This window comes from Staurois parvus, unplaced genomic scaffold (assembly GCF_062004578.1).
Source record: "Staurois parvus isolate SC_StPar_1 unplaced genomic scaffold, SC_StPar_1.0 ptg000163l, whole genome shotgun sequence".
NCBI lineage: Eukaryota > Metazoa > Chordata > Amphibia > Anura > Ranidae > Staurois > Staurois parvus.
Window position 1 is genome coordinate 2,032,755 of NW_028317959.1, and position 16,872 is coordinate 2,049,626.

A 16,872-nucleotide genomic window follows, 5' to 3' on the forward strand; every position below is an offset into this window, starting at 1 on the left:
CTCCTGACACCAGTGAGGAGCTCAGCAACTGCAACATGGGAGGGAGCGTTGACCTGTGCTTTTGAACCACACGTGTGCAGTGTGTACTTTCTACCGTCAGTGCTGCTGTGCTCATCAAAGGTAACAGTACACACCCCGCATTTGCAGCCCAAAGGGACAGGATGGCACTGTCCTCTGTGGCATGAGGGGGCACTAGTCCCAACAGATGCTCCATCTCTACAATAATTCAGGATGCAGTCATCACTGGCAAAGGACTTGAAGAGACTTACACATTATTTAAGTATTCCTGAGAGAAACATGGAGGCGACCATTGATTACATCATTGTGAAAAATGGAAGTTGTCCGGATTCAATACTTTTTTAGCTGGAAGTATGCAGATCAGGAAAATCAGAACTTCTTATAGGTACACTATTTTGGGTCAGTGACTCAAAGTATTGAAGACAAGGGGTTAGCATAATAGATAGGTAAATAGTATTTGAAGAACGAGATGCAAATAGTAGGAGGCTTCACATTTCACTTAGGAAAGGTTTCCTTTGACCACTTCAGCTCCGGAAGATTTTACCCCTCCTTCATGACCAGGGCATTCATTGCTATTTAACACTGTGCTATTTTAACTAGCAATTGAGTGGTCATGCGACACTGTACCAAAATTAAGTTTCTATTTTTTCCCATTTTTTTATGGTATTTGACTGTTTTTGTTATTTTTTATTATATAATCGAGAAAAGACTGAATTTTTTACCTTCTGTTTAAAATATATCTGATTTAAAAAAACACATTATTTCACAATAGCAGTCCAAAATGTATTCTGCTACACATCTTTGGTAAACAAAATCCTAATAAGTTATATAAATTCCTTTGTGTGAAAGTTATAGCATCTACAAACTATGGCATATATACTAGAATATTTTATTTATTTATTTTTAAACTAGTAATGGAGGTGATCAGCGACTTATAGGTAGACTGTGAAAGTGTGGCGACATATCTGAAACTGATGCTTGGTGGGAACTGACTAACTGCCACTGACATCCCTAATGACTCTGATACAGTGATCAGTGCTAATGCTATACATTGTCACTGTACTAATGACACTGGCTGGGAAGGGGTTAACATCTAGGGGCAATCAAAGGGATAACTTTGTGCCTAATGATGTGTAATGTATGTAATATGTGCTGCTTTACTAAGCAATGTATTTGTTTTTTTCTCAGTTCAGAGCCTTGTATTTTTAGTAGACACAGAGCTCTAAACTGTCATTTGCTAAGCCAATCTACAGGTCCCAGACAAAAATCATTGGCCAGGACCTGCTGATTGGCTTGTACTGTAGTGACAGCCAGTAACAGATCTGGGTACTGGCCCTTGCCGGTACCATGTGACTGCTGAGAACAATCACAGCAGGTCAAATGACAATTGTAAACAATGGATGGCTTCCTTTCATGCCATCCATTGTATACAATTGTGTTGCTAGCTGTGATTAGTCACAGTGGCCACATGGTACAGACTGGGCCAATCACAGCCCATCTTTGTCATGTGATTAGCTGTGGCCAATCACAGCTAATAAAAAAAAACACTGAATGAATCGATTTCATTCAGTTAAATGCTTGCCTATAGCAGTGAAATTCACTGCTATAGAAAATCATAATTTGTAAAAAGAAAAGATATATACTGATCACTTCCCCAGAGTGGTAAAATGTTACTATGGTAACATTATATTACTCTGGTTACAGTGAGTTTTTTTTAATCGTAAATAAAAGAAAAAAAAGTTATAACTTTTTTAAAAAAATTTAAAAAATATATAATTTTTTTTTATATTGTCATCAGTCATTGCCCCTTATCACCACCACACCAGTTATATGATAACTGCACTGGTGACAGTATGTAAAAAAAATGGTGAAAAAATATGACAAAAAAATTACAACTTCAAAAAACTCGCCATGCCTCTTACTAAATAGCGCAGACTGTCCACTTTCCAAACAGTGTTAATTTGGGGAAAATCTGTACTATCCTGACATTTTTGGGACTCTAGAAATTAGATTGGCCATCAGTACATCAGAACTGATTGATTTTCAGTTATAAACCATAGTTTGTGGACTCTATAACCTTCCTACAGACTAAATAATTTACACTAATTTGGGTTATTTTTACCAAAGAAATGTAGCAGTATATATTTTGACCTAAATTTATGAAGAACAATTATTCATTTGCAAAATTTTATAACAGAAACAATGAAAACTTTTTTTTTTTTTTCGGTCTTTTTTTGTTTATTTAGCAAAAAATAAAAAATCCCAGTGATGATTAAATACCACCAAAAGAAATCTCTACTTGTGTCAACAAAATGATAAAAATTTAGTTTGACTACAGTGTTGCAAGACCGTGCGATTATCATTCAAAGTGCGACAGTTCTGACAGCTGAAAATTGGCCTGGGCAGGAAGGGGGTAAAAGTGCCCGGTATTGAAGTGGTTAAAAATTACATTTGGCCAGGAGCATTGTTTTTTCAAAGCACTAACATTTCCAAGAGAAAAAGTGTTTTAAATTGCAGACAAATGATATTTCCCTTATGACTTCTATGAAATTTCTTTGCTGGCTTTTTTTAAAAAAGGGCTTTTGTTATAGGATACTCATTTTGTTATAGGATACTCATTGTACATCTGTTAAGTAAAAGGCAGCGTAGGCAGATACGTAGAGAAGGCATTGATGTGATTGGATTAGCTTCACTACAGCCATCTTCTTCTCAGTACATTGTCTCTGGTAAGGCGACGGGGAAGAGAAGAACAGGAAAAGTAGGGACAGAAGGATATTTGTAATGCTTTGATTTTTTTAATCATGTATTGTCCTAGCCCTGATGCAGTTTCTAAAGTAGGGGAGAGGCCAGAAGTCCTTTTCTGAGACTCAGAACTTTTAAGCCAGAGTATCAATATGACAGCTAGATGGCTAACATTACCAGATGGAGTTGTCAGCAGTAGCATCTTCTTTCAAAATTTCACTCTAAAATTTAAACTACTTGAAACTACATGAAACTGCTGGTCTTATAAAGAGACTTTTAGGAAAATTGCATATACAGTGAGGAACAGAAGTATTTGAACACCCTGCGATTTTGCAAGTTCTCCCACTTAGAAATCATGGAGGGGTCTGAAATTCACATTGTAGGTGCATTCCCACTCTGAGAAACAGAACTAAAAAAAAATTCAGGAAATCACATTGTATGATTTTTAAAGAATTTATTTGTCTTGCACTGCTGAACATAAATATTTGAATACCTGAGAAAATCAGTGTTAATATTTGGTACAGAAGCCTTTGTTTGCAATTACAGAGGTCAAACGTTTCCTGTAGTTCTTGACCAGGTTTGCACACACTGCAACATGGATTTTCGCCCACTCCTCCACACAGATCTCCTCTAGATCTGTCAGGTTTCGGGCTGTCGCTGAGCAACATGGAGTTTCAGCTCCCTCCAAAGATGTTCTATTGGATTTAGGTCTGGAGACTGGCTAGGCCACTCCAGAACCTTGATATGCTTCTTACGGAGCCACTCCTTGGTTATCCTGGCTGTGTGCTTCAGGTCGTTGTCATGTTGGAAGACCCAGCCACGACCCATCTTCAATGCTCTGACTGAGGGAAGGAGGTTGTTGCTCAAAATCTCACAATAAATGGCCCCATTCATCCTCTCCTTAATACAGTGCAGTCGTCCTGTCCCCTTCGCAGAAAAGCACCCCCAAAGCATGATGTTACCACCCCCCTGGCTTCACAGTAGGGATGGTGTTCTTGGGATGCAACTCATCCTTCATTTTCCTCCAAACACGATGAGTGAAGTTTACACCAAAAAGTTCTACTTTGGTCTCATCTGACCACATGACTATCTCCCATGCCTCCTCTGGATCATCAAGATGGTCATTGGCAAACTTCAGAGGGGCCTGGACATGTGATGACTTGAGCAGGGGAACCTTCCTTGCAATGCATGATTTGAAACCATGACGGCATAGTGTTCTACCGACAGTGACCTTTGAAACTGTGGTCCCAGCTCTCTTCATGTCATTGACCAGCTCCTCCCTTGTAGTTGTGGGCTGATTGCTCACCTTTCTTATCATCAGTGATACCCCACGAGGTGAGATCTTGCATGGAGCCCCAGTCCGAGGGAGACTGACAGTCGTCTTTAGCCTCTTCCATTTTCTAACAATTGCTCCAACAGTTGATTTTTTTTTCACCAAGCTGCTTGTCAATTGTAGCCCTTTCCAGCCTTGTGGAGGTCCACAATTGTGTCTCTGGTGTCTTTTGACAGCTCTTTGGTCTTGCCCATGGTAGTAGTTGGTGTCTGACTGACTATGGGGTGGACAGGTGTCTTTAAAGAGCTCAGATAGGTGCTACTAAGTTAGATTAATGAGTGGAGTACAAGTGGACTTTTAAAAGGCACAGTAACAGGTCTTTGAGAGCCAGAATTAGTGTTGCTTCTCAGGTGTTCAAATACTTATGTTCAGCAGTGCAAGACAAATAAATTCTTTAAAAATCATACAATGTGATTTCCTGAATTTTGTTTTTTAATTCTGTCTCTCAGAGTGGGAATGCACCTACAATGTGAATTTCAGACCCCTCCATAATTTCTAAGTGGGATAACTTGCAAAATCGCAGGGTGTTCAAATACTTCTGTTCCTCACTGTATAGAAATGTAATGAAAAATACACTATATTGCCAAAAGTATTGGGCCACCCCTCCAAATCATTGGATTCTGGTGTTCCAATCATCTTCATGGCCACAGGGGTATAAAATCATCACCTAGGCATGCAGACTGCTTCTACAAACATTTGTGAAAGAATGGGTCGCTGTCAGGAGCTCAGTAAATTCAAGCGTGGTACCATGATAAGTTGCCACCTGTGCAATACAGTATCTCCCAGAGGTAAGTACACCCCTCACATTTTTGTAAATATTTTATTCTATCTTTTCATGTGACAACACTGAAGAAATGACACTTTGCTACAATGTGACGTAGTGAGTGTTCAGCTTGTATAACTGTATAAATTTGCGGTCCCCTCAAAATAACTCAACACACAACCATTAATGTCTAAACTGCTGGCAACAAAAGTGTGTACACCCCTAAGTGAATATGTCAAAATTGGGCCCAATTAATCATTTTCCCTTCCCGGTGTCATGTGACTCATTAGTGTCACAAGGTCTCAGGTGTGAATGGGGAGCAGGTGTGTTAAATTTGGTGTTATCGCTCTCACTCTCTCAACATGGCACCTCATGGCAAAGAACTCTGAGGATTTTAAAAAAAGAATTGTTGCTCTACATAAAGATGGCCTAGGCTATAAGAAGATTTCCAAGACCCTGAAACTGAGCTGCAGCATGGTGGCCAAGACCATACAGCAGTTTAACAGGACAGGTTCCACTCAGAACAGGTCTCGCCATGGTTGACAAAAGTTGAACTTGAGTGCACATGCTCAGCGTCATATAGATACTTTACATTGTAGCAAAGTGTAATTTCTTCAGTGTTGTCACAGGAAAAGATATAATAAAATATTTCCAAAAATGTGAGGGGTGTACTCACTTCTGTGAGATACTGTAAGTCCAGTCGGGAAATCTCCTTGTTACTAAATATTCTACCTATACTACCTAATCAAAGGCTATCCCCTCTTCAGTCTATCATAAACGCTGCTGCCAGACTCATCCACCTTACTAACCGTTTCATATCTGCCATCCCTCTCTGCCAATCCCTCCACTGGCTTCCCATTGCCCAATGAATAAAATTCAAAACATTAACAATAATATATAAAGCCATTTAGAACTCTGCCCCAAATTATATCACCAATCTTGTCTCCAAATATCACCCAAACCATCTTCTTTGCTCCTCCCACGACCTCCTGCTCTCTAGCTCCCTTATCTCCCCCTCCCATGCTCATCTCCAGGACTTCTCTAAAGCCTCCCCCACCCTCTGGAACTCTCTACCACAATCTATCAGACTATCGTCTACTTTGCCCACTTTTAGATGATCTCTGAAAACCTATCTCTTCAGGGAAGCCTATCCTGCCTTCAGCTAATAACGGAATCTTCTATTCCTCCTATCAGTTCATTCCCCACAGTTATTACCTTGTGTACCACCAGCCCCTTCCTCTTAGATTGTAAGCTCCAAGGAGCAGGGCCCTCCTAACCCTCTTGTATTGCACTGTATTGTTGCTGTATGGTCTCACTTTATATTGTAAAGCACTGAGCAAACTGTTTGCGCTATATAAATCCTGTATAATAATAATAATATTCCATGGTCAACTGTTAGTGGTATTATAACAATGTGGAAGCAACTGGGAACAACAGCAACTCATTCACGAATTGGTAGGCCACATAAAATGACAGAGCGGGGTCAGCGCATACTGAAGCGCACATTGCGCAGAAGTCGCCAACTGTCTGCAGTCAATAGCTAAAGACCTCCAAACTTCACTTGGCCTTCAGATTTGCATAAGAACAGTGCGTAGAGAGCTTCATGACGTGGGTTTCCATGGCCGTGCAGCTGCATCCAAGCCTTACATCACCAAGTGCAATGCAAAGTGTTGGGTGCAGTGGTGTAAAGCACGCCGCCACTGGACTCTAGAGCAGTGGAGACATTTTCTCTGGAGTGACAAATCATGCTTCCCTGCCTGGTAATCCAATGGACCTGTCCAGGTTTGGCAATTGCCAGGAGAACGGTACTTGCTTGACTGCCCTGTGCCAAGTGTAAAAAGTGGTGGAGGGGGGATTATGGTGTGGGGCTGTCTTTCAGGGGTTGGGCTTCACCCCTTAATTCCAGTGAAGGGAACTCTTAAGGTGTCATGCTCCCAACTTTGTAGGAACAGTTTGAGGATCCTGTCCCAACATGACTACACACCTGTGCACAAAGCAAGGTCCATAAAAACATGGATGAGCAAGTTTGGGATGGATGAACTCAACACAGAGTCCTGACCTCAACCCAATAGAACACCTTTGAGATGAATTAGAGCAGAGACTGTGAACCAAGCCTTCTGGTTCGACGTGAGTGCCTGACCTCACAAATACTCCTCTGGAAGAATGGTCAAACATTCCCATAGACACACTCCTAAACCTTGTGGACAGCCTTCCCAGAAGAGTTAAAGCTGTTATAGCTGCAAAGGGCAGGCCAACTCAATATTGAACCCTACGGACTAAGACTGGGATGCCATTAAAGTTCATGTGTGTGTAAAGGCAGGCGTCCCAATACTTTTGGCAATAGAGTGTATCTATTGAAAAATGGATTCTCACAATTTTCTTGCTGTTTTGTAAGTAGCTGTCATTTTTTTTGACAAAAATCATTTAGTCTTGGACCAGATCTTACATACAGTACATTCTATAATAAGGATACATATTGAAAAGGATCCCAAAATCTGTCTATTTGGGTATCTTGATTGTCCTCTTCCATTAGGATCTTCAAAACCAATTATGATCCCAGCATGGTTGTCTTTATGTTTGCTGACAGCTGGTAGAAACCATACTAAAATCTTGGACATCACACAATGTTCCCAAACTAACTTCTGTGAAAAGAGAGCTAAAATCTTTAATGTACATAGAAAAATTGGATATGGCAACTCAAGCCTTTCATTCTACAAAACATTTCTTCAACTTCTGGCAAAACTTCATGAAATACTCATTGTCGAATTCTGAAATTTCCCAAATAATGACATCCTTTTTGTACACTAATTGGTATTTGAAGGCTAATCTAGGAAATTACCTAGGCAGACTAAAAATCAGCTAAATAGAAGTTAGTATTGTCAAGTTTTCTGCTTCTCTTTTTGGTCTATGAGAGTTTATAGGTTCTCCAATATTGTAGACTACAATACTATTGACAGACAACAGACACTCTATATTTTTAATAATAGAGAGTATTTAATTCATTTGACCTTTTTTCGTATTCCTTTCCTTTTATTTCTTTTCTTTTATTTTTATACTTATTTATTTTCTTATCTTCCCCCTTTTTTATTTAATTTTTTTATTCTTATTTTTTCTGAATGTATACTGGTATATAATTTTATGGGTAACTCAGCTATATTATCAGTTGAATACTAAATACTCATGCATGCATGGAAACATAAATAATGATTATTCAGTTAACTGGAGGTTTTGCGACTGAAACAACAAAAATTTATATTTGATATACTGTTATCATTAACAATATATTTAAATAATCTTTCGTCTGTGGATTGGAATCCAATACTGTAAATGTACCCTTATATACTGTATAATTGTATATCTTTTTATTCTTTGCTATACTATATTACATTTTTTGCTTTGCTGCTTATAATTTTGAAATATTTAATAAAAATTATTTTAAAAAATCATCTAGTCTTGGAAGAAGCAGTTGTACATTAGTGTCCTTTTCTATTCACTAATTTCAATTTTCAAAAAAATTTAATTGCATCGGTTTCTAAAATTTCAGTAGGCAATGGAGCAAAGTCTGACAGCTGCTCTGGCTCTATACAGAAAAGCTCATGGGGTAAAGAGTTTTCATCACCACTTGCTCCATCTTCCTTTTCTATCCAATTAAGCTAAGTGACCAATGGCCATGGTCTCAAATTTCCATTAAAGCAATCATCTTTATGTGTCAGAGTATACAATTTATTGAACGTGGTATAGAGTTATTCATTTTCAGGTCATTACAGAGGTCAAGTAGACATTATTTATGGCTAGAGAAAATACAGAAATGCTTCTTCACACTACAAGCTGTGAAAATGTGAAATAGACTCTGGCAAGAACTTGTTCTGTCCAGCTAAGTAGATTATTTAAAAAAAAAACTGCTGGATACATTCCTAGATGTACAAAATATAACTGGATACAGGGGTGGATTGACCATTTGGAAACTCGGGCACTGCTCGAGGGCCCGGGGTCAGTAGGGGGCCCCATGAGATGCCCCTGGTACCTTTTTTATAGGCTTTTTTGAGTTTTGGCAAGGACACAGGGGCCCCATGATCCCCTATTGCCCAGGGGCCCCATGAGTTGTCAGTCCACCCCTGACTGGATACTAACATTTATAGGTAATATCACCAGAGATTTTTGATCCAAGAAATATCTGATTGGGTCCTTGGGGATCAGGAAGATTTTCTCCTGCTGGAGATTATACTTTATAGGATTTTTGCCTTCCCCTGAATCAACTCTTGATTTAGGATTGTAGATATGGAGGTAGTTGTTCTGAAGATATTGAACCAATCTAGAATCTTGCACACATGGGGGTTGATTTTCTAATGGCAAATAGGCTTTTCAATTTGCAAGGGAGTTTTTACTTAGCATTTAGTAAATGAGCTGAAGCTCTGTTGACTTTCACCATTTAATCATAGCAAGTAAAATACACAATTTTTTTTATTTATCTGGCATATGATTGGTATTGTTTGCAAAGTGAATATTTATCACATTTACTAAGCTAAGGGAAAATCCCCTTGCAAAGTTAGCAGCCTATTTGTTCTTTGAGGACGGGTGTCTTTATTCAACCTTACCAACTATGTAACTGTCACTAGTTTATGTATGTAAAGGATAAGAAAGCACAAGCTTTTACAAAGCATGTATCCATTTGTGAGTACCTGCACCTATTCTCTGATAAAAATCTCTGCTTTGGATACATTTCAAGTAGGGCTGAAGCTTGGTAAAATTACCACAAGATCTCCAATTGAAATCTGCTTTTTCACACCTTCAAACTAGAGTGGAATGCTGCTTTGAAGTAATTATGAACATACAATGTTATAGTTTATAACTAACTATGCATCTGCCATAACTGTTTTTGTTTAGTTTCAGCAATAATCCTTCTTATGTTTGTTTACAAGATTAAAAAGTTCTGTCATGTGACCATGCATCACTTCTACCTAAAAGTGTAGGGGGGCGGGGTTACAGCACTTTGTGCAGACACACCATATGTAGGCATGCTGTTTGTCTGCACAGTGTCCTATACCTCTGAATGGGCAGCCAAATATTGAAAACTGACCATGAAAGCATAGATCAGCTTCTGTACTTTGTGTGGTCAGTTTAGAACAAGGAAGAAAGATGGCTGACAGGATAAACCAGGTACTTCAGATGAAAAAATTTGGGAGAGTAAAGCACTAAAATATCTGGGGATCTACCTAACTCCAAAACTTGAACTTTTATTTGAACACAACTTCCAACCACTGCTGAAAAGAAATAGAGAAAAATCTGAAATGGTGGAATCCTAAACTCTTTGTCTGGTTTGGAAGAGGAGCAATACTAAAAATGACTATTCTATCCAGACTTTTATAACATTTTCATGCTTTCCCATTTAAGCTTCCATCAACCTTTTTCAAAGGATTGCTAGGTTTGCAATGCAATTCTGATTGGGTGGATAAAAAAACACGTAATACACTTAATTTACTTTCACAACCCAAAACGAAAGGTGGAATGGGGCTACCGGATTTAAAAAATACTATTATGCAACACACTTAATCAGAGTAAAAGACTGGCATTGCCATTCCAACAATAAAGAATGGGTAAAACCAGAATGCTCTTGGAGCTCACCTACTGTATCCTCAGATATTTACCTTGGATACAGCCTTCTAACTATCCTTTAATACTTAAACATCACCCACTGATTCATACAACTTTGGATATTTTCCACAAAATCTCTAAAAATTACAAACTCTCCTCCACACCTAGCCTTCTAACATCAATCCTAAAAAATCTAGATTTCCCACTGGGTTATCAAAGGAATAGTGTATCACATAAAGTCCAAGATAAGTCCTTACTGGCTCACCAATGCTTCTATAATGGCAAAATTAAATCCTTTGAAACACTACAAGCAGAATACATTAGTTTAATAACTAACTATTGGCTTTACCTACAACTACATCACTTTTTAAAAAATAGCCAACATAAGACATCGCTGTCAAGACCACTCACACACTTTGAAAACATCTGTGCTAATAGCAGTCCCATTAACAAAGTTACTTCTTTGACTTATTTTTGGCTGTCACAAGCATATAGTGAGAATCACGAAAAAACTAGACAGGTTTGGGAGCAAGACTTAAAAATACAAATCCCAGAGGACCACTGGCAAAAAGCCTGTGTCTTCACCCATAAATGTTCCCCAAGTACACGATTGCAAGAAATCTCATACAAAACCTTCACACAGTGGTATATTACTCCAATTAAGCTTAAGAGTTGGTCTTCCTCTACTTCTGACATGTGCTGGAGATGCCATTCAGACAAAGGCACCTTCTTGCATGTGGTGGAGACCCATCTCTAGGTACTGGCACCAGAAATGGATTCTCCACATTACTAATACTAAATTGGAATTAAATCCAGCCTAATTTTTGCTCCATGTAAATTCATATTCATACAAAATACAAAAAATTCAATAGCAAGACATTTACTAAATGCTGCAAAATCTCTAATTCCACATTACTGGAAATCCACACATGTACCAACAATAAAAGAATGGTTTGCAAAGATAGATAATATTTATTACATGGAAGAAACAATAGCCAAGCAAAAAGAAACCACTACACGCTTTCATAAATTGTGGAGAGCCTGGAATATTTTCTCCCTTTATGAACAATATAAAAAATTGATAAGTTCTTTAACAATGTAAAAATAAAGTTCATGTGGCTACTATAAATGGTGATAACTAAAACTACTATACAGGACAGGTATCCTCTCAAACAAATATCCAGACATCTTTCTGTTTCTATTCTTTATAGATTAAGGAATTATTCATAGAATATGTTGATATGCCCATTACAGAGATGACATAATTTATTTTAGTTTATCTTATTTTATTTTTGTTATCTCATTCGGTTTATTTTATCTAATATATTCTATATAATACCTACAATGCAATGTTAACATTTACTAGCAACCATTTATATATGTTAATATCATGTTTTCCTCCTTACACGTGTATTGTTTTTTCCATCATTTAATATATTATATATACTGTATGTTAATGACAACCTGATACATTGTATGTACAATGTTGTTATTATCAAAACTAATGTAATGCTTCTTACTATTTCTTTTCATAGATGTAACAGTATTTTACAATCTGTATACAGATTGTACTAAATTTGCAATTTAAATTTTTATTTTATTTTTGAGAAAAAAAATTAAATGGAAATTATAGATTTATCAAATACAAATACTGTGTGAGAACATACGCAAAGAAAACAAATATTTAGAGTAACATACAATTAAAGTCTTCAGAAAAGCTCCTTGAAGCTTGCATAACACTTTGCAAATGCTTTGTTAAATCTTGCTCTATACACTGCAATTGCATTTGGGTGTAGCTCACCAGAATTACAATTCTATGGCAGGAGATACCTGGCATATAACTGGTATCTCATTACAGGCTTCTGTGAAAAGCAAGAAAGACAGTCACACAAGTTGAAAATGAGATTCTGTATATTAATAGTGTGCATAATGCCTCCAGGTTGCTATATCTCAAGTAAGCAACATGTGAATTGTTGAATATCTGTAGAAAATGATAGTATCTGCATTTTGAATTGGAAAGACAATTTTAAAGTGTCAGAAAAAAGATAATTTTAAAGTTTTAGTCAGAAAATTAAGTCCCGCTAGATCACTTCAGGCTGGCCCCTTTTGTTGGTATAGCTATGTAAATCATTACAAATAAGTGCCTGTACTGTTTAATATCCAGTAATACACTGTCTCCCCTGCTCTGCACTTGCTCATTTGGTCTCTCTTTTTTAAAACATGGAGTCCAATATGCTTACAGCCTAAAGATTTACTGCTGTTCAGGAGTTGTGGGCTTCAGCAAAATGGCATCCTCCAGCAGGAAGAAACAGGAACAATGCTGGAGGCAAGTTACAGCATACACTAGTTTTGTTAGCATAATTATTAATGTGGAATGTATGTTGCTTGCTAAAGAACGTTATTTTTTATCAAGTTTTTATGTCAAATTACTGTTCATGCTTTGGGGCTGCAATCCTGATTTCCCCCAACTGGTTGACCCAACACTTTTCTGGTTGCTTGCTTGGTCAATCAGTTACTCTTTAAAGCAAAACTAAACCCACTGATTTAACAGTTTCAAAAAACAGTTACATGCCAGGAATACTGATTGTCACATTTGCGTGAGCTATAAACCAAACTGTCAAACCATCAAATGGCTGGTGTCCCGAATGATCACATGTGCATCATCATCGTAGTTACAGATCAAACTGAGGCTAAGATGGCAGCTTCCTTGGCTGAAAAGAATAGGAAGGTTTAGTTCTGCTTTAAGTAATAAAGCAAGTATAGAGTTGACAGCCCTGAAGTATGCACCTTAAGGGCCCATTCACGCCATGATGCCGAGATGTCAGTTTTTCTGCACATGTTCTGCAATGGCACAACAAAATCAATTGTTTAATATGTGCTCTGTTCACACCACAACACTTGTATCACTTACAGATTTTCTTCTGTGCAGGAATCTGAAACGTGTATAAAACTCATTGAAGCAGGTATAAAAACTAATGTAAACTGATGTCTCTGCAAGTGAAATATGCGCATCAGTTTCCATCAGTTTTTCTGCACGTATGGTGTAAACGAGGCCAAAAAAAAGCCACCAAAACCAGCTCCCGCATTTCCATTTGTGGGGTTACTTGGCTTGTCACCCTGAGACAAGTCAACACAAAGGCTGTGACAGTGTCTAAACAGGGCTCTCCCCCTCAGCAGTTCTAAACAGATGTAGCACTACTCCTTTAGGAGCTGCAAGAGATTTGGGTCCCTGCTATAGTCCTGCACAGCCAGGCATTATGCATTTCCTCATTCAGACTTGCCCTGTGAGACAGAGACCAGTCCTTGAGCTTTGTTTTGAAGTTTTATTAGGAGATTTAGAATTTGGATAGGTACAGGTGGATGGGATGCCCAAAGGAAATGGCAACTGAGGACAAAACTCCTTAGCAACTATGTACAAGTCTTTAGAGCAAAGTTTATCGTCTGGAGAGCTAGCCAGCATCTCCTGTAGTACTACCCCAGATGACTCCTCTCCTCATCCAGCAGTACTGGGTGAATCCCTGGGCAGGGGATCCAGTGCCTGCCCCAGCAGTGTGAAACAGTCCCAGGTAAGATAGCAAATACAGTTCCTCACTAGAGTGCTCCTTTCCCCTTACTGGCCCAGGGAGTGCAGGTTTACTCACTTGATCCCTCTCCTGTGCTGCCGCTGGGTTGGTGGCTGCCACATCCTTCTCACTGTCTTTTACCCAAACTCTCCAACTCTCTCCCAACTCTGCTGCTGCTGAGCAGGCTCTTACTTTTAAGGGTTATCCTGGCCCCTTGCCAAGCCTCCTGTTGGGAATTGGTCAGGATCCCAGAAGAATACAAGCCAACCATTCCTCAGATCCACACACTGCCTCTAGACCAGATCTCCATACTCTAGAGCAGGGGGAAATTCCAGAGGGGCTGGCCTGCAGAGCCTCTCAGCCCTGACCACAATTTAACCTCCTGACTATTACACCCAGGATGCTACTCAGCCCTCCTCTCTAACAATCAGGACCTTAGCTTCCCCTAGCTAAGTAGGAGAACGCTACACAGGCACATCATCCTATGTTGACAAGCATGTTTGTTAAAAGATCATTTCTATAAAAGATTTTATGGCTGCGGGATTATTCCAGAACATCCAGCCACAATGTTACATTTTTGCAAATTGGATCATGTTTTGCTGTTTTTTTTTTTGCTGTCCAACAAAAGTGATGGTTAGAGGGTTGAGATAAACCAATTTCTACTAACAAGGGTGCTTACACCTTTTGGTAATTTATGTAAACCTTTATCCCAAAAGAAAGAAAAAAACCTTTCTGTATCTGCCAAAAGAGTGTTATAAAGTAAAATGTAAAAAGTAAAGTATAAAGTTCAACTTTAGTTTGTTAATCAAGACCATCTAAACCTGCTAGTGCACCTAACACTATCCTCTCCACAGGCTGACAGTGCTGTTGTCCAAAGGTGTCTCTGTTGCTCCTCCAGTGCAACAGAATCACCCTAAAACAGGACTTGGGTTACTGGACAGATTGCAGGGGAAAATTAAAGGAAAAATATGCCTAAAAAAAGAGATCTAATACAGCTACCACATTTAAGGATTTGTAAGCTGAAATGTAAAAAAACTTTTGTTTTTGGGTTTAATACCATTTTAAGCTGTGCAGAGACTGAAATGGTGCATGGAGTGCAGTAACACACAGCAACCAATCAAATTTTACTTTCCTAAATTCAAACCATTTTGAGTTTTCTAATTGATTTCTGTGGATTTTTGCCTTTTATGCAGACAACCAAAAGGGTATACAATAGGTTACTTTAAAAATTCCCAAATTTACAAGTCATATGATTTCCATGGCCATAACTTAACTAAGAATATACTGTAAATTTTCAGAGAGGTTGTGTTGCGCTTTACCGATAGCAGAATTACAACACGTGCAACCAATTACAAAAATACGCGTTACACCCTTTTTAACGCTTTGATCCCTTTTACACTAAAGCATTCCTATTAGGTTTGCCTCCTCCTGCTTTCTCTAAAACTTCCAAACAATTGTTGGTGTATGTTCTCTCAACAGCACAATGTTTATTTGCCCTTTATTATGAACAACGTGAACCCCTCTTTTGCCAAAGCTTTACACCAGGAAAAGCAAGCCATAGATATTCAAATCTCAGCCGGTTCAGCTGGGATTGGTCGAGATTCTAATCATCTATGGGCAGGCTGACTATACAACCAGCATGTCGGATTTTACATGCGATTATTGCTTGTGGCTATCATAGCCACTAGCACTATTCATTGTGTTCTTCCGGCGGGGATGCCTCCTCTCGTCCCCACCAGGAGAACACAATAGCTCTATGGGAGGGATTCCCCCATCAACAATGGCTGTGTTGATAGGTGAATCAAACAAAAATCAAGATATGTATGGCCTGTGTCATGTATGGCCTGCCTTAGGCCCCTTTCACACAAGTGGACCAGCTGGGTCTACCTGTCAGTTTTTCAAGCAGACTTGATCGGACCCTCCATTATCCTTGGACATGTATCCATTTACACCCACCACATCCAAACATGGGGATCTGTTCCCCTTCCGTCTAATGGATCTGATTGGATGGCAGTTGGCTGTAAACAGACAGGAGGTCAGTTTACATCCAACTGCCCATAGAGGAGAGCGGGCTTTGTCTGTGTCCACTTTGCATAAGCGGAGTGGACACTGGTTTGCCATCTGCTTGCTCAGCGGGGGTCAGTGGCCAGATCCCTCGCTGAGCAATCGGACTCCTGGTAGAGTCCTCCCCATATGGAAGGGGCCTTAGAGACATCAAAAGGATGGAGTATCTTATAACAACTATTTATTGTTAATAAATACAATGAGGTCTAAAAACTGTGGCATATTATGGAAAACACTTCCTGAGTTACTCTGGCACTCTTCCATTCAGACTTATACTCACCTTGGGTTGACCAATTTTTGGGCTCTGAATGGCAATTGAGGACACTGATCTCCTCTCTTCCCTCCTATCTCTCTTCCTTTACTATATACACAGTATTGTTTTTTTCTTTTCTCTTTCTTCCCTTACACTTACTATTATTTCTCCACTTCTCTGGCTAGATACTACAACCAGTGTTGTCAACTTATGTGACAGCTTTCTGTACAATTGACGTTTACTACAACTGTTTTCTGTACTGTGCTGGCACTAGTTGGCTGGGAGGCTCAGTTGACACGTTTACACTCAGGCTCACGCCTTTACAAGCCTGATTCATTTCCTCTGTTGTCAATTTCTCGGTGTCTAGTATATATGGTTTTCAAACTTTAGTCATTCAAACACCTTGTGGAATCTATGTTGCTTAAAGAGTATCCTCAGCACCCTTTTTTTTTCTAAACCCTTGCTGACCAGGGTTTGTCTTCTCCACAATTCAGATACTCACTACCCAGAAGATCCAACATTGTCCCACTGAGATCATCTTCTG